Source organism: Marmota marmota, unplaced genomic scaffold (assembly GCF_001458135.2).
Source record: "Marmota marmota marmota unplaced genomic scaffold, marMar, whole genome shotgun sequence".
Classification (NCBI taxonomy): domain Eukaryota; kingdom Metazoa; phylum Chordata; class Mammalia; order Rodentia; family Sciuridae; genus Marmota; species Marmota marmota.
Genome location: NW_026000327.1, coordinates 1,697,957 through 1,712,666, shown reverse-complemented (window position 1 = coordinate 1,712,666; position 14,710 = coordinate 1,697,957). Strand labels below are relative to the sequence as shown.

At 44.7% G+C, this 14,710-nt stretch overlaps 1 long non-coding RNA gene across 2 annotated transcripts in view; it reads left to right on the top strand.

Moving 5' to 3' along the window:
- Positions 1–14,710, top strand: part of LOC107158742 — a 338,106-nt gene that overhangs the window by 228,501 nt on the left and 94,895 nt on the right. For both annotated transcript variants that reach the window (XR_007345084.1, XR_007345083.1), the window contains 2 exons: positions 3,748–3,858; positions 11,371–11,563. This is a non-coding gene — a long non-coding RNA (uncharacterized LOC107158742). The remainder of the gene's footprint in view (positions 1–3,747; positions 3,859–11,370; positions 11,564–14,710) is intronic.

The window sequence follows — 14,710 nt, the reverse complement described above, 5'->3', positions numbered from 1 at the left end:
TAATTTACTATTAATTAATCAATAGTAAATTAATTTACTATTAATTAATTAATCAATAGTAAATTAATTTACTATTGATTAATTAATAGTAAATTAATTTACTATTAATAATTTACTATGAAGATATCCAGTGAAGAAAACTTTTACTTTTGAAACAAGTTGTACCCTGCAATGAAAGTTTGAGGCACATTTCTCTTCTATTTCTGACTCCTTGGGAAGAACAGAAAAACAGGAGACAAAGTAGAGATCCTATTCCAAGAGTAACCCCCAATGAAAATTCCCCAAATACGTGGAATATAAGTCTATAAATTTAAAACTAACACAGGTAATTTTCCTTTCCGTGTATCCATCTGTAAATAATAAAACTAAAGAAGAGAAAGCTAAGCCAAGATTTGGAGGGTTTGAAATAAAATTCACAGCTTTGTTACAATAGAAAGTTGGACTGCCAAGCCCTCTCTGAAAATAATGTTTTAAACATGTTTTATGCAGTGAAATACTCAGGGGCCAGGGTTGGCATTCAACTCTGTTATTGCAATCACCAAATGTCACTATTGCCAACAGGGCCACAGGGCAGTGGTAATGCAAATAACATTACACTTCCTTCTCTTGATTTCCCCACAAACTGTAGTGAAGCAAACTTTCATGGAGACCTAGAAGCATATAGAGCTAAAGTTAATGACCCAAGAATAAACCTTCCTCCACACTTGGATGTGAAATATTCCTGTCTAAGGAAATAGATCAAAAATATTTCCTCTGGCTTCACGGCTTGACGCAACCAAGATCTAGTATACTAATTCCAAAGACTCCCTAGATTTTTTCAAATTAGGAGGAGAGAGACAAATTGTGAATTAATGTAAAAACAAAATGTAGAAGCTGGTGATGGAGAATAGGGGGGTGGGGAGAAATAATTTTGGTTCTCAGTCTTCTAGAGACAGAACCATCGGCTGAATATCAAGGCCATGTGATCCCATTTGAGGGCCTTGGTCCTAATGATGGTGATTTGTAGTTCTGTGCTGCCTACTATGGCAGTTCTGGACAACACAGGGCTGAATTCAATATGGTAGCCCTAAACAACATATGGCGGCTGAATTCAATATGGAAGCCCTCAACAACACAGGGCTGAATTCAGGATGGTAGCCTTCAACAACCCAGGCCTGGATTCAGTACGGAAGCCCTCAGAAACACAGGGCTGGGTTCAGTATGGTAGCCCTCAGAAACATAGGGTTGGATTCAATATGGTAGCCCTCAACAACACAGGGCTGAATTCAATGTGGAAGCCCTCAACAACACAGGGCTGGGTTCAATATGGTAGCCCTCAGAAACATAGGGCTGGATTCAATATGGAAGCCCTCAACAACACAGGGCTGAATTCAATATGGAAGCCCTCAACAACACAGGGCTGAATTCAATATGGTAGCCTTCAACAACCCAGGGCTCAATTCAATATGGTAGCCCTCAGAAACATAGGGCTGGATTCAATGTGGTAGCCCTCAACAACACAGGGCTGAATTCGGTATGGAAGCCCTCAAAAACACAGGGCTGTTCAGTGCTTAAAATATGCCTAGGCGTCGGTGAAACTGAACTCCTTGCTGCATTCAATGCTGATTGGAATTTAAGTTGCCACATGTGGCTAATGGCTGCACTGTTGGACAGGAAATGTCCAATAATGTGGATATGATCTTGGGTCCATGATGGAAGGAGGATCTACCCTCTCAGTGTTCTTCATCTTGAAGCAGATACTTGTTAGACAACAACAGACAAAGCACTCAGACACACGGACACAATGTGCAATGTGCACACACGTCCCAGTGCCCGTTCTCAAAGTTGATGCGTCTAAATCCATGGTCAGGAAGAGAATCTGCTTCCTAACTGGAGAGTAACCCCTCACACTGAGAATGCCTTGTGCTGCTTCGTTTCTGTGCCGGGCCCCTGCCTCAGCCAACACTGAAGAAGCCAAGGCACTCATTTTCAGACTGACCCACCCTTCAGTCAGACAGACATTAAATTTGCTAAACCTTCACTTTTATTCATTCTCTTTACTTTATGCCAGATTACATTCTTAAACTAAGCAAGCATTAGACGCTTTGATGGTTTACTTCTGGTCAGAGCAGCATTCCAGCCAGCTCAGGTATTTATTTGCTTCAGTTACAGTGATTCCTTTGGAGGGAAATATTTGGCTCAGATGAGGACCAAGCCACTAACTGTTACTTAATGGCATTGCAAATATTTTAAAGTCAGGTAAACTCCGCCAAGGCCCTCATGTATCAAAAGAAAAAAAAAAAAAAAAAGCGCAAGGTATTTTTCTCCTCTGTGCAAGATCCCAGTTTCTCATTTCTTAGTGATTCCATTTTGTCAAAAGATAATAGAACGTCTTTGAGTCGGCACATACCCTCTGCATAAGGAAATTGAATACCGTGAATATGTTAGACCTAAAAAATACTCAAGATAGATTTTTACATGATGTAGTAGATAAGGGGTGAGCACTTATTTTCCATCAATGGACAGAAAGCAAATGTTGGAGGTTTTGCACACGACATGGTTTCTGTTACGCCCCCGCACTCTGCCCTGAGAACACAAAAGCACCCAGACAATATGCAAACAAATGAGCTTGGGGGGCTGGGGTTGTAGCTCAGTGGTGGAGCACTTATGTCACACGCAGGAGGCACTGGGTTCGATCCTCAGCACCACATCAATCAATAAATAAAACAAAGATATTGATTGGGTCCATCTACAACTAGAAAATATTTTTTAAAAAAAACATGAGCATGGTTGTCTTCCAATAAAACTTTATTTACAAACACCATGTGGACGCGGATTTGGCCTCTGGACTGTGGTTGGCTGGGTGCCCAGAGTCTTCTCTGAATCTTAAAGGTCCACAACATGTTGTGTGAAGCTATCTCCCTTACAAACCGTGAGTGTGGACTGTATCTCCTAAAGACCCCCTTATAAAACACGGCTTTATAGGAATTTTGAACACCAGACAAGATCACATTGCCTTCCATCATTGAACCTCCAAACCACTGACCTGGGGTCTTGTCACAGCCTACCATCTGCACATATGTCACTTGGCATCACTGTAGGATGAAAACCCAAAGCACACCGGCTGATCCAGGGTTATCCTTGTCTGTGCAAGCACTGGACCAAAATCTATCTTTTTATCCTCTGTATTCACGCAATTACAACAGATTCCTGCCGGAAAACATCCAAGCAATGAACCCAGGCAGATTTCTTTGGAGGAAAGCTTTTGCATGAAAACTCACATTACTTTGTGATAGCCCTTATTATTGGGTTGGATCTTACACAATCAGGGAGTGGTCACTATTGCATTGCGTAAAGAAAACCTGTAGCGAAGTCCACCAGGGTTCGGGAGGTACAGCACACGCTCAGTAGTCGAGCTATAGCCCAGCTGGGCTTCCTACTCTGTCCTGGGGATTTTGACTGAACTCAAATAACACGTTTGCAGGAGATGGTTTTCTTGTTTTTGGTAGGACTGACTTGGGGGACCAGGTAATGATTTCTATTGGGGGATTTTCCTTTCCATGGTAGGACAAAAAAGTCAAGTATTCCTAATGATGTACAATTCTGCTGTATTCACATACACGGGCGTATGTACGTATAATTTAAACAAAAATTTACTTCCTAGTTTAAACATGAGCTATAGAAAGTAGCATGCTTAAAAATGTTTCAAGTTCCACTATTTGAATGCGTTTTACTCTTTTTTAAAATTAATTTATTTGTTCTAATCAGGTATAAATGAAAGAAGAATGATCTTCGATTCATCGTACACAAAATGGAGCACAATTTTTGACCTCTTCAAAGTAGGGTCACACCACTCATGCAATCATACATGTACCTGAGGTAATAATGTCTGTCTCATTCTACCATCTTTCCTACCCCTGTGCCTCCTCCCTCCCTCTCCTTTGCCCCATGTGAAGTTCCTCCACTCATCCCATGCCCCCCCCCCCATTATGGATCTGCATCCACTTATCAGAGAAAACATTCGGCCTTTGTTTTTTTGTGGATTGCCTTAATTCACTTAGCTTGATATTCTCGAACTCCATCCATTTACCTGCAAATACCGTGATTTTATTATTTTTGAGTGCTGAGTAATATTCCACTGTGTACATATACCACAGTTTCTGTATCATTCATCTGTTGAAGGGTATTTCGGTTGCTTCCATAGGTTGGCTATTGTGAATTGAGCTGCTATAAACATCGATGTGGCTGCGTCACCGTAGTATGGCGGCTTTAAGTCCTTTGGGCGAATGAGTTTAGCACTAGGATTATACATTGTTGGTTTGGCTCATTTCATTTCCAGAAGGAACTCACTTTCTCTCTCTGGTTCTGGAGAACAGGGTGTGGAGTGCACTTGAGGTCTGATGTCTCAGGATGGATTCTGTGTCAGCCCAGGGCCACATTCCCCAGCTGCTGAGCCTTGACAAGAATGCAGGGGCAGGGGTCAGCACTAAAGTATTGTCCCCATCCCAGCAGACCACACCTGACTCAGGTCTCTGCTCCCACTCTCTCTCCCCGGGCAGTGTCTTACCCTAGAGAACACAGAGGGGGCGCTGTTGTAATTTGGATCACAATGATGTATCTCTGGATCCTTGATGTGTGGGGGTAGAGCTGAGCCGTGGAACACTTGCCTAGCATGTGACAAGACCCTGGGTTCTATCCCACTTCTGCAAAAACAAACAATCAAACAAACAAAAAGCTTATCAACCCTTGAATTGCAGCTTGTACAACAAAACTTTTTTTTTTTTTTGCGAAACACATTAAGAGGAGGCAAACAGTAAGTGTCACCTTTACCCCTCAAAACACGAACCTGGTTTTGCTACTGAATGTTTTTCTAATGAAGGAAGCAGCCGCAAAGGGGATAGTAGGGGGCTTTCTCGCTCTGGATTATCAGCCTCAGATTCAGTAGTTCTGTGTCCGTAGGTAAATTCTCAGCCACCCTGAAGTCCAGTTTTCCTGTTTCCAAAAGCAGATAATGTGAGAATCCGTACTGCAGGCTCTGCACACCCAGCCTGGAGATCCTAGAGACAGCACAGGTGTTTCACTGGGAATATTGCATGACATTGATGATTCTTTTCAAAAGCGCGTGGCTATTCCTGATGAACATTTAGAACCGCGCTTCTTAAACTTAGTGACCCATCAGAATCACCGGGTGGTTTCTCCATGTCATAAATCTAACCCACCCAGCCCCACGCAAGAGTCCCCCATGCAGTAGGTCTGCGAGGGGCCCAGTACTTACCACTGACCACGGATCCTCGGGGCACACGTATGCTCCTGCTTCAGAGGCCACATTCATCATGAATCTAGGGAGATATTTAACTGTCATCCCTATCAGTATTTGTAGATGTTAAACAGCCAAATCCAATCAAATGAAGAACATTGTTGCTCTGCATGAACTTATACTATTTTTTTTTTGATTAATTCTGTGGTCTGCATTTCCTAAAGAACTCAAGGACAAAATTAGGGAGACGAGATGTGCGTCTGCCGTCCAGCAAGGCCACCCTGACCGTGGCGGGCCCGTCTCGAACGGGACATGCATTTTGACATCCAATCACCATGAAGCGTTGGTTTAGAAAACCGGGTGGGGGCCTAAGTGCCCCCCCGGGTGGCAGGCCCAGCGGCTTGGGGCTTACTTCAGTGCGTGGCCAGGGAGACGGTCTGGTGACCCCCTGCTTTTTGGTGGAATCTGCCCAAGACCCTGGTACTGGCTGGAAGTGAATGGCTGCAGCCCAAGCCTGCTCGGCGAACCCCAAGCAGAGCGGCGCCTCCCCAGGCTGCTAGATCAGGTAGCCTGGCTTATTCTGTTCCTGGCGACCTGTAAAGGTGAATGCGTGTAGCAGGAGTCAGTCAAAACCTTGTTCTGGTGCATCGCATCACAAAGCAGTGACGTTAGGAAGTAGGGAGCGTCCTTGTCCCTCAACTGCTAGAGGCCAGAGAAGACAGGCAAGTTGCCCAAGTCTGTTGGGGGTGGGGCAGCTGAAAGTTCTAGAATCTAGATGCACACCCTTGACCGGTGCATAGGCTATTATATCTATTTGGTAAAAAAGAAATGTGTTCGAGATTCAGATACTTTTTGTAGCAAGATAAAAGAAACAGCCAAGCAATAAAAGTCATTTTCAAATGGATTCCGCCTTGGCTGAACGTTTAGGGCCACTCCATGCTGTGTTCTAGGACATTCAGTTGCAGAGGGATTTTTTTGTTGTTGTTGTTTTTTGTTTTCTCAAAATGTGAGCCAAGAGACTGCTTTAGAATCACCTATATTGGCTAATTGAAATGCACACAAACATTTTAAAAAATTGAAGTCTAGTGCAGTGGTCTGAATGTCTGTGCCCCTTTCTTCCCTAAATTCATAGATTGAAACCTGATCACCAGATGATGGTATATCAGGAGGTGGGACTCTGGGAACTGCTTGGGTTATAAAGGGCAGCCCCGTGAATGGGACAAGGGTCCTTATAAGAGACCCAGAGAGCCCCCTGCCCTTCCACCATGGAGGACCCAGAAGAAGACAGCATCTCTGAGCCAGGAAGCAGCCCTCAGCAGACCCTGCGTCCGCCACACCTGGACCTCGGGCTTCGGTCTGAACAAGCTACAAAGGTGGAGGTGACTCCGTGACTTTGGGAAACCCCTTCGACTCCGTGCTCCTGTCTGTCAAGACTGCCCGTGCCGGGGAGGGACCTGGGGCAGGAAAGACGAGACGGACACCATCACCCTAGGTACATGTGTGACTGCACATGTGGTGTGACACTATGTCACGCCCAGCCAGAGAAATGAAACGTGTCCCATGTGTGCTCAGTGACTTGAAACTCATTCTGCTGTCACGAATGACTGATTAGACAAACAGAAATAAAATAAGTAAAAATCAAAAAGGAAACAAAAATACTGACATTGCCAAATAGAGATGTTTTGCACTCTTTCTTTTTACAGCACAGTTTGAATGACCAGTAGAGGTGGACCACCAATCTGCTGCAGAGACTGGACACCGTGCCCGACTTGAGCAATTTCTATTAACATAAGAACCTTGTCCCTGGGATTCATATCCTCCCAATTTTAAGTAGATATTTCTAAACATTATTAAGTATTTCAATGCACGTTAGCAGACAGAGGACTTACATTTATTGATGGAGGAACAAAATCTAGAAGAAATGTTATAACCAGTCAAGAAGAAAAAAAAAATCTTGTTCTGAAAGAGGTAAATTATGAATAATTGTAATTTTACCTAAAACAAACCATCCCTCCCCACAAAGAAACTCACTTCAATATTGGTTTTGTCTCCTGCCTTGAAAAGATTTTGAAAATAACTCAAGATAGACCAAACTACATTTTCCTAAAATAAGAAGCAATTATTCTGAGGAGTAATTGAGAATAATGAGAGGCTTTTCTCCGACAAGCAAAGGAAATGGGAAGACTTTTGTGCTCACGTAGACATCGGAGGTAATAAAATCCGAGCCTGGTGCTCCCAGGCCCTAGATGGATCTAACAACTCATTCTTTGTCAAGTCATGGGCTTTCCAACTTAGTAGCTGATTTCCAGGTTCAAGAGATGAGTCCTCTCTACAGAGAACACGGTGCAGTCGTCATTAAAGCAATACGCTCTTCTGTCTTAGGAACAAAACAGAAGCCCCCCGAAGGATGCTCCGGAGAGAGGCACGTTTTACCAAGCCTGCTCTCAAGGGGTTCTTCCCTAGCTGTAGCTTTAAAATCTAAGAAAGTGGGGAAGGTTCAATGAGGGAGCCAGGCTGTGTGCATTGATTTTCCAGATGTAAGCAGTTGAAGATCTGTAAGCCATTTAAAAGATGTGTTGAGAGCCGGTCGCGGTGGCCCGTACCTGTCATCCCAGTGGCTCGGGAGGCTGAGGCAGGAGGATCATGAGTTCAAAGCCAGCCTCAGCCAAAGTGAGGCCGTAAGCAACTCACTGGGGCCCTGTCTCTAAATAAAATACAAAAAAAAAAAAGGGTTGGGGATGTGGCTCAGGGGTGAGTTCAATCCCTGGTATAAAATAAAAGTGTGCTGAAGATTGGGAGAGGTTGGGGGTCCTTGTCTCTTGGACCTGCAGACACAGCTGAGATCTTTGCATGCATCGGCTCCTGTGATCTGCACTTACTTCTTGCCCGTGCATTCAATGGCACCTGGACCTGGAGAATAGAATGAATTGATGTTGCTTCCAGCAAAGATGTGTTAATGTGTGGGTGTGTTTTAGGTGTGGGGAGAGAGGGATCCTGTAGGCATCTGGTGGGTAGACCTCAGGGAAGCTGCTAACCTCTGCAGTGCACGTCGCTACCCCACGGCGGGGAATCATCCAGCCCCAGAGTCAGTAGGGCAGAGGCTGAGAAGCCCTGGGCTGGGTTTCCACCTTCGGAATCTTGGCATGTCCCTTGGCAGAGGCTCACTGCAGCTGCGACGTGAGACCCGGGTTTCCAGGAAAGAGTCCTGAGTGAGCCCCACCTCCCTGTTGGCCAGCGTCTCCTGGCCACGCGTCTGGCCGGCCAGCGGGCTTCACGGTAACTGGGGTGTGATGTCAGGCCAACTCTGCCCCATCTGTCTGTGACAGGGACCCACCTTAGCGGAGCCCGGCTCTGCACACGCTGCCTGGCCAGACGGTGTGTGGTACAGCTGTGTTGGCACTCGGTTTGGATTGCAAACACTGGCCAAGGATGGGAGGCACTCGGGTGGGTGGGAAATGAAGTGGGATCCGAAGACACACCCTAAACATTTTGCAATGCCCAGGACTGACCCCCGAGAATCACCCATTCCAAAAGATCTGTAGCGAATCCTTAAAATGCTTTAAGTTCTCAAAACTCAGATTTTATGTAGTACCAGCATCCCTTTCTGCATAGGAGCTGGACTTTCTCCGCCCAGAAGCGGGGCACGGTGACCCTTGATCAAGTAGCCGCCTCTCCACGTGCTCCCAGTTCCTCAGTGTGGTTGGTCCAGATGGCCGCCATATGCAATCTCCTCCTGGTGGCTTCCTCCCTGTGGATAGCAAGATGCCGGCTGTCTGGGCAAACCTTCTGGCCCTGGCACCTGCTCTCTCTTTCTCTCTCTCTCTGTCTCTATCTCTGCTCTGTGACCTCCATGTCAGGTGACATGGACCAACATGAGCAGATACCCAATAGAATTTTTTACCCAGCCACATGAGGGACAGCTAGCAAACACTGTTTCCCTGAGGGTTCACATTTCTTAGAATTTAACACAAATCTGCCCATGAACTCTCGGCTTTCACCGTGAACACGTTTCCTCTGTAGCAACCCGTGAGGGTATTTGGTTGTCACTGGGGATGTATACTGACACTGACGTCATGCTCTTCCAAGTGGTGTGCACGTGCACCATGCAGAGGGCAGGTACTCATGGGTGGAGGGCGAGGAACTTTAAAAATTAGTTATTATTTTTCTGCGGATGGCTGTTAGATTAGTCCAAGCCTCCAGTTTGGCTGGAAAAAAAAAACCACCCCCAAATTGGGTCTCAGACTGAGATGGCCTTGGCTATTTATTTAGTGTGTGATGAAGTCTGGTTATATCCGAGGTCTTTTCCTCTGCCGGAGGGTCTCAACAGATGTGCGTTCCGTAGACTATGGGAGACATTTTTTTTCCAGTGGCCAGCGCTCTCGGTGCAAAGGGATGAATGTCCCAGGGTCCACTTTAATAAAAGCTCATTCGTAATAATTCAGTGACATTAGGCACTCACAGGTAACTCCCCGGACACTGGAGATGGTGACTGCAGTGTCAACCAGCACCTTCTGCAGACAGAGACGTCAAATTCTGAGGCTTGTGTTCCTGGCTCTCAGGAAGCGCACCCCGATCCGTTCAATGTTGCTTTATCCATTGTGGCTGGTTTCAAAATTTTTTTAAAAAAATTATCTGATTCTACCTCAACTGATTTTTTTTTTTTTTTGGCTTAAAATATGATCCAGAATCTTCCAATCACACATCATTTCTGTGATACTGGCTGCCATCAGAATCGAGGAAACATTTACAGAATTGCATTTTAACACATCAGCACAGAATATCATTGCTTTGTAAAACACATGCCACGGTATTATTTCCTAGCATGCTCAGGAAGAAAAAAAAATATTAGCTGGCTAATAGCTAAACCACAAACACGTAGATCATGCAGGCTGGAAAGAGGATATGTCGGGTGTTTTCCCCGGAGTTAGATTTGCTTGTAGCCTCTGGGATCATCAGTGGGAAGTGTCACACCCCTTCAAGCGTGAGCCAAAGAGAGCTATAGGGAGACACAGCTGCCGTCCCAAGTTCATGGAAGAGCTCTTCCCATGGGCCAGCCCGGGGTGTGCCCCGTGAATGTAGACCGCACACGTCAGTTAGAAATCAAAACAGGTTTTAAAAAGCAAGATGAGTGGTGAGGCTCCTAGTCTGGCAAAACCACTTTCCCTGAACAGAAAAAGCCTTCCAGATACAGTGTGATAACTCCGGGTGACTTTGTTCCAAAACAAGGGGACAAGCGCTCTTTTATCTTAAATCTGCCTCAGGCCACTTCGCAAGGAGACCTTCTGTTTCCTGAGAAGCCAAAACGTTTGATTCACTAATTGTAAACTGCAATACATATTTGAGCCTGTCTGCAGGTGCGGTGAGAAGGGAGCTGGGATCCGGGGGCCTCTCTGATTGATGTTTATAAAGCAAAAAAAAAAAAAAAAAAGATGTTTTCACACTGTGCTGCTTGGGTTTCTCTGTCTGTTCTTGACTCTTTCTAATTGAAAGAGTTTCTTTGTTTTGAAAGCTTGATGCCTTCCTTAAGACCAGGCTACTGGTCTTATCAGACTGTGTCGTTTATATCTATAGGACGCTTGACGATGATGTTATTTAACTAGAAAAATAGATGCACGTATAGATGCAGACATAGACACTGACATGGGCGTAGTTACACAAAAAATCATTCACACTTGATTGTCCAGCTTTATGGAAGAAAATGTGTGTGTAGTTCACCTCACTTGTCTCTCCAAATCCCTTCCCTGTTTTAGCCCCCAGGCAACTCTGTGCTAGATTTCAAGGAGGAGAGACAGGAGGCTTCAGAGAACAGCCAAAAGTATGGGACAAGGTTGTATCCACATCTTGTGTGCTGTGGTACTTCAATAAAGTTTCTTAACCTCTCTGTTCATTGATTTTTTTTTTTAACTTGCAAAATGGGAGTGGAAACTGTTCCCCTTTCATATGAGAATGATGTGAAAGTTAAACACACAGCATGAAATTTAGTGGAACACTTTGTGACCCTACACGCTATAGAAGTGTTGCTATGACTGTTATCATTGATACTCAATCAATTAGTCATTGATACTAAATCAATCTCCTAAAATATGAATCACTGTCCCCAAGGCCACAACAACATATTTGTCATTTAAATGCAGGTCTGACACCATGGCTCTTTCCTAAGGACAGCTTTGCTGATGGGAGTTTGGATCTGATATCCTGAATTAATTTTCTCAACTTTGTGGCGCTTGGATTTCATGAAGTAGGACGTATTCTTCTTTGGTCTCCTTTTCCTTATTGGTGGACTCTGACACAGACCTTTCCTCAGTACAATTCCTGTGATCCTCAAAGGTAGGATAAGTATCCAATAATTTTAAAGCATTTAAAAATTATGGCAAGTTGAAAGGCTTCAGGGTACTGTGATTTCCCATAATATCAAACCAACTCCTAAACTCTGGCCACGTAATATTTGATGTATTCCTGGCAAACATGATCCTCTACCCCAAAGAAAGAAGATGTGGCCGGGTGTGGTGGTGCACATGTGTAATCCCAGCAGCTGAGGAGGCTGAGGCAGGAGGATTGCAAGTTTGAGGCCAGTCTCAGCAACTTAGGGAGGCCCTAAGCAACTTAGCAAGATCGTGTCTCAAAAGAAAAAGTAAAAAGTGCTGGGGATGTTGCTCGGTGGTTAAGCACCCCTACATTCAATCTCCAGTACTGGAAAAAGAGAAAGAAAGAATCGGTCTTTTGGTCTTGTAAAGGAGAATATTTGATGGGTGGAGTAACAGAATGAATGATAGCTGTATGATTTAAACTTTCTGAAAGTCCCCTAGAATTTAAAATAAAAGGAATTTTGACTTTAGCACCACACATCCTGGAGTTGGCTGGAGCTAAATATATTTCAATGATGGTTTTACATTTAAAACCTTCCACAGGCCTTAAAGCCATGTCTTATTTTATGCAGAGTTTTCTATCCTTGCATCAGAAAAGACAATTAACATGTGGACATTCGTGAGAGTAAATGAGAGGCTTTATGTGAAGATGAACCATGGAATCTACTTAATGGTCTTACATATACAGTGGAATACTATTTAGCCTTTAAAAAGGTCTTGTCTCATGGTTATAACTGTGTTTGTCTTTCCACGTAAAGTTGAGAATCATGTTTTCCACATGTACCATCTCGGGCAATCTTACCTTTGGGTAGCCTTGGCACGTGGAGTTTAAATATTTAAAAACATCAATCCACCTATATCTTTTGCTTCTGCTTTACCAAAATTAGAAAATGCGTCCTTTCAAAATGGATTTGCGCTCTTGTATCTTTTCTGCTTATTAAAGCTTGAGAAGATGCAAACCACAAACACCTAGAAACACAGAGTTTCACCAAGAGAAATGTCAAGAAAACATCTCCCCGGCCTCTGCCTGCCAGTGTTCCCTCCACCTGTCATTAACCCCCAGCGTGAATCACTTTTCCAAGGAAATAACTCCATCCCCAGAACTTGCATAAAGTGAGGAGCCTGCCCCTCTAACTGGATCCCCGTTTGCACGGTCGAACCTTTTGAAAGGAGTCAGTGACGGCGAGAGATGAAAAAGTCGCCTTTTCCCTTCCATGACTGGGCTGTGGCGATGAATCCCTCCATTGTCCTGCTGGACTTGAAACGGCGGCAGGGTCCCTCTGGACCTTTGAAGTCGGCCTAGTCTTTGGCACCATGGGCAGAGGAGCCACTGGGAAAGTGAACCAGGTCCTGCGGACACAAGTGCAGGAGGCGAGATCCTGGGGCTCTCCGTCTGTCCTCCTTTGATGGGCCTCTTGCAGGTGCCCTTGGCTAAGCAGCCCGCAGGCAAAGGCCGCCCACCTTTCCGTGTTCTGTGCGCCTCGTGGAACCGCGAGCTTCTTGCATCAGTATAAAGGATGCCTGTGAGGACATTTAACTAATACAGAGGGACGTCCCTGCTCCATAGGGTCCCCTGGCTGATTTCCAAAGCTACCCTGCTGGAAGGGGTGTCCACCAAGCCAATCATGTGCAAATAAGTTACACACCTCTTTAGCCAAAATATCCTGCGCTGTCAAATTTTGACAATGAAGCTCTGTGCATATTTCCTAATGTCACAGAAACTTTTTTTTTTTTTTATTTTGGTGCCAAGTATTGAACCCGGGGTGCTTAACCACAGAGCCACTACCCTTTATTTTTATTATTTTTATTTTATTTTAAGGCAGGGTCTCTTTAAGTTGTCACGGCCTCCCTAAGTTGCTGAGCCTGGCCTCCAACTCACAATCCTCCTGCCTCAGCCTCCCCAGCCCCTGGGATTACAGGCAGGTGCTACCCCCTCTGGTGCAATCCAGTTTGTTGATCGACTTAATGTTAGAGTTCAACTGCTTGCGTTTTTCCGTTTTCACTTTGGTGCCAATGCTTCTCTTTGACTTATCAAATCTTACACATTTTTTTTTTGAAATAAATACCATTGTGTACATTTAGGATCTACAACCTGATATGGGGGAAGACAGACACACAGTTAAAAGCTTACTCTGGTGAAGCAATGTAACATATGTAGCATCTCTCCATCATGCAACTGTCGTTGTTGTTTTTGTAGCAAGAGCAACTTTGATCTGGGCAGTTTCCAAGAGTCACAGGGGCAGTGCCAACCTGTGAACCAGTGGCTAAGCAGAGGTCCACCTGTGTTTCTTCTACGCATCTTCTACTTTATAGTAGAACATTCTAGTCTGTTATTGATTCTAGTATGGGGGGGGGGGCATTCCTTTTCCTGAAGTGCTTGAGGGAGCTCGTAACGTGTTTCAAAACAAGACATCAGGCATCTCCACTTCATTTGGGGTTCTGCATTCGGCTGGATGGATGTTCAATAAGATAAAGTCTGTTTCTAAAGTAAAGGGGTGCTTTTACATTGGGGGCCGGGGAACTCTTTCTGTAATCTAAGAAATGGTTAGAGGTCCATAGCCACCTTGTCTCTGTCACAATGGTGCCACCTGCATTTCCGGCAGGAAAGTAGCAGAAGCGATACAGAGGAAGGAGTGGACAAGCCCGTGTTCCAATAAAACTTTATCAGACAGCAGTTTCCAAGCCTCGGTTGACACCCATGGAGGCTCATGGATGCCCATTTGCGTTTCGCCATCCTGTCCCCTGAGAGTGGAGTTTGTGATCACGACCCCTGAGGATGTGAGAGCAGGGTTTAGCCGTGTGTTTGTCTGGTCCTTTATCATGATTCACCTTTCATCCAACCAAAGCCTAGAGGATTGGATACAGCGTTTACATAAGGTCAGAAAAATCAACGCCGATCACGCTTCACTTTTGATTGGGAATTTTTTTTTGTAAATTTCGACACATCTTACTCTATCGATTTCTCGAAATAAAGGGCTAAAAATATCACCAGTCTCCCTTTATAAATATCTCCCAGAGTCTGACACAGTTGGATCTCTGCCACAGGCTGGATTGTAGATCCCCCCCCCCAAATCCACAGGTTGGAATCCTAAGCACTGGTAGCCAAGAG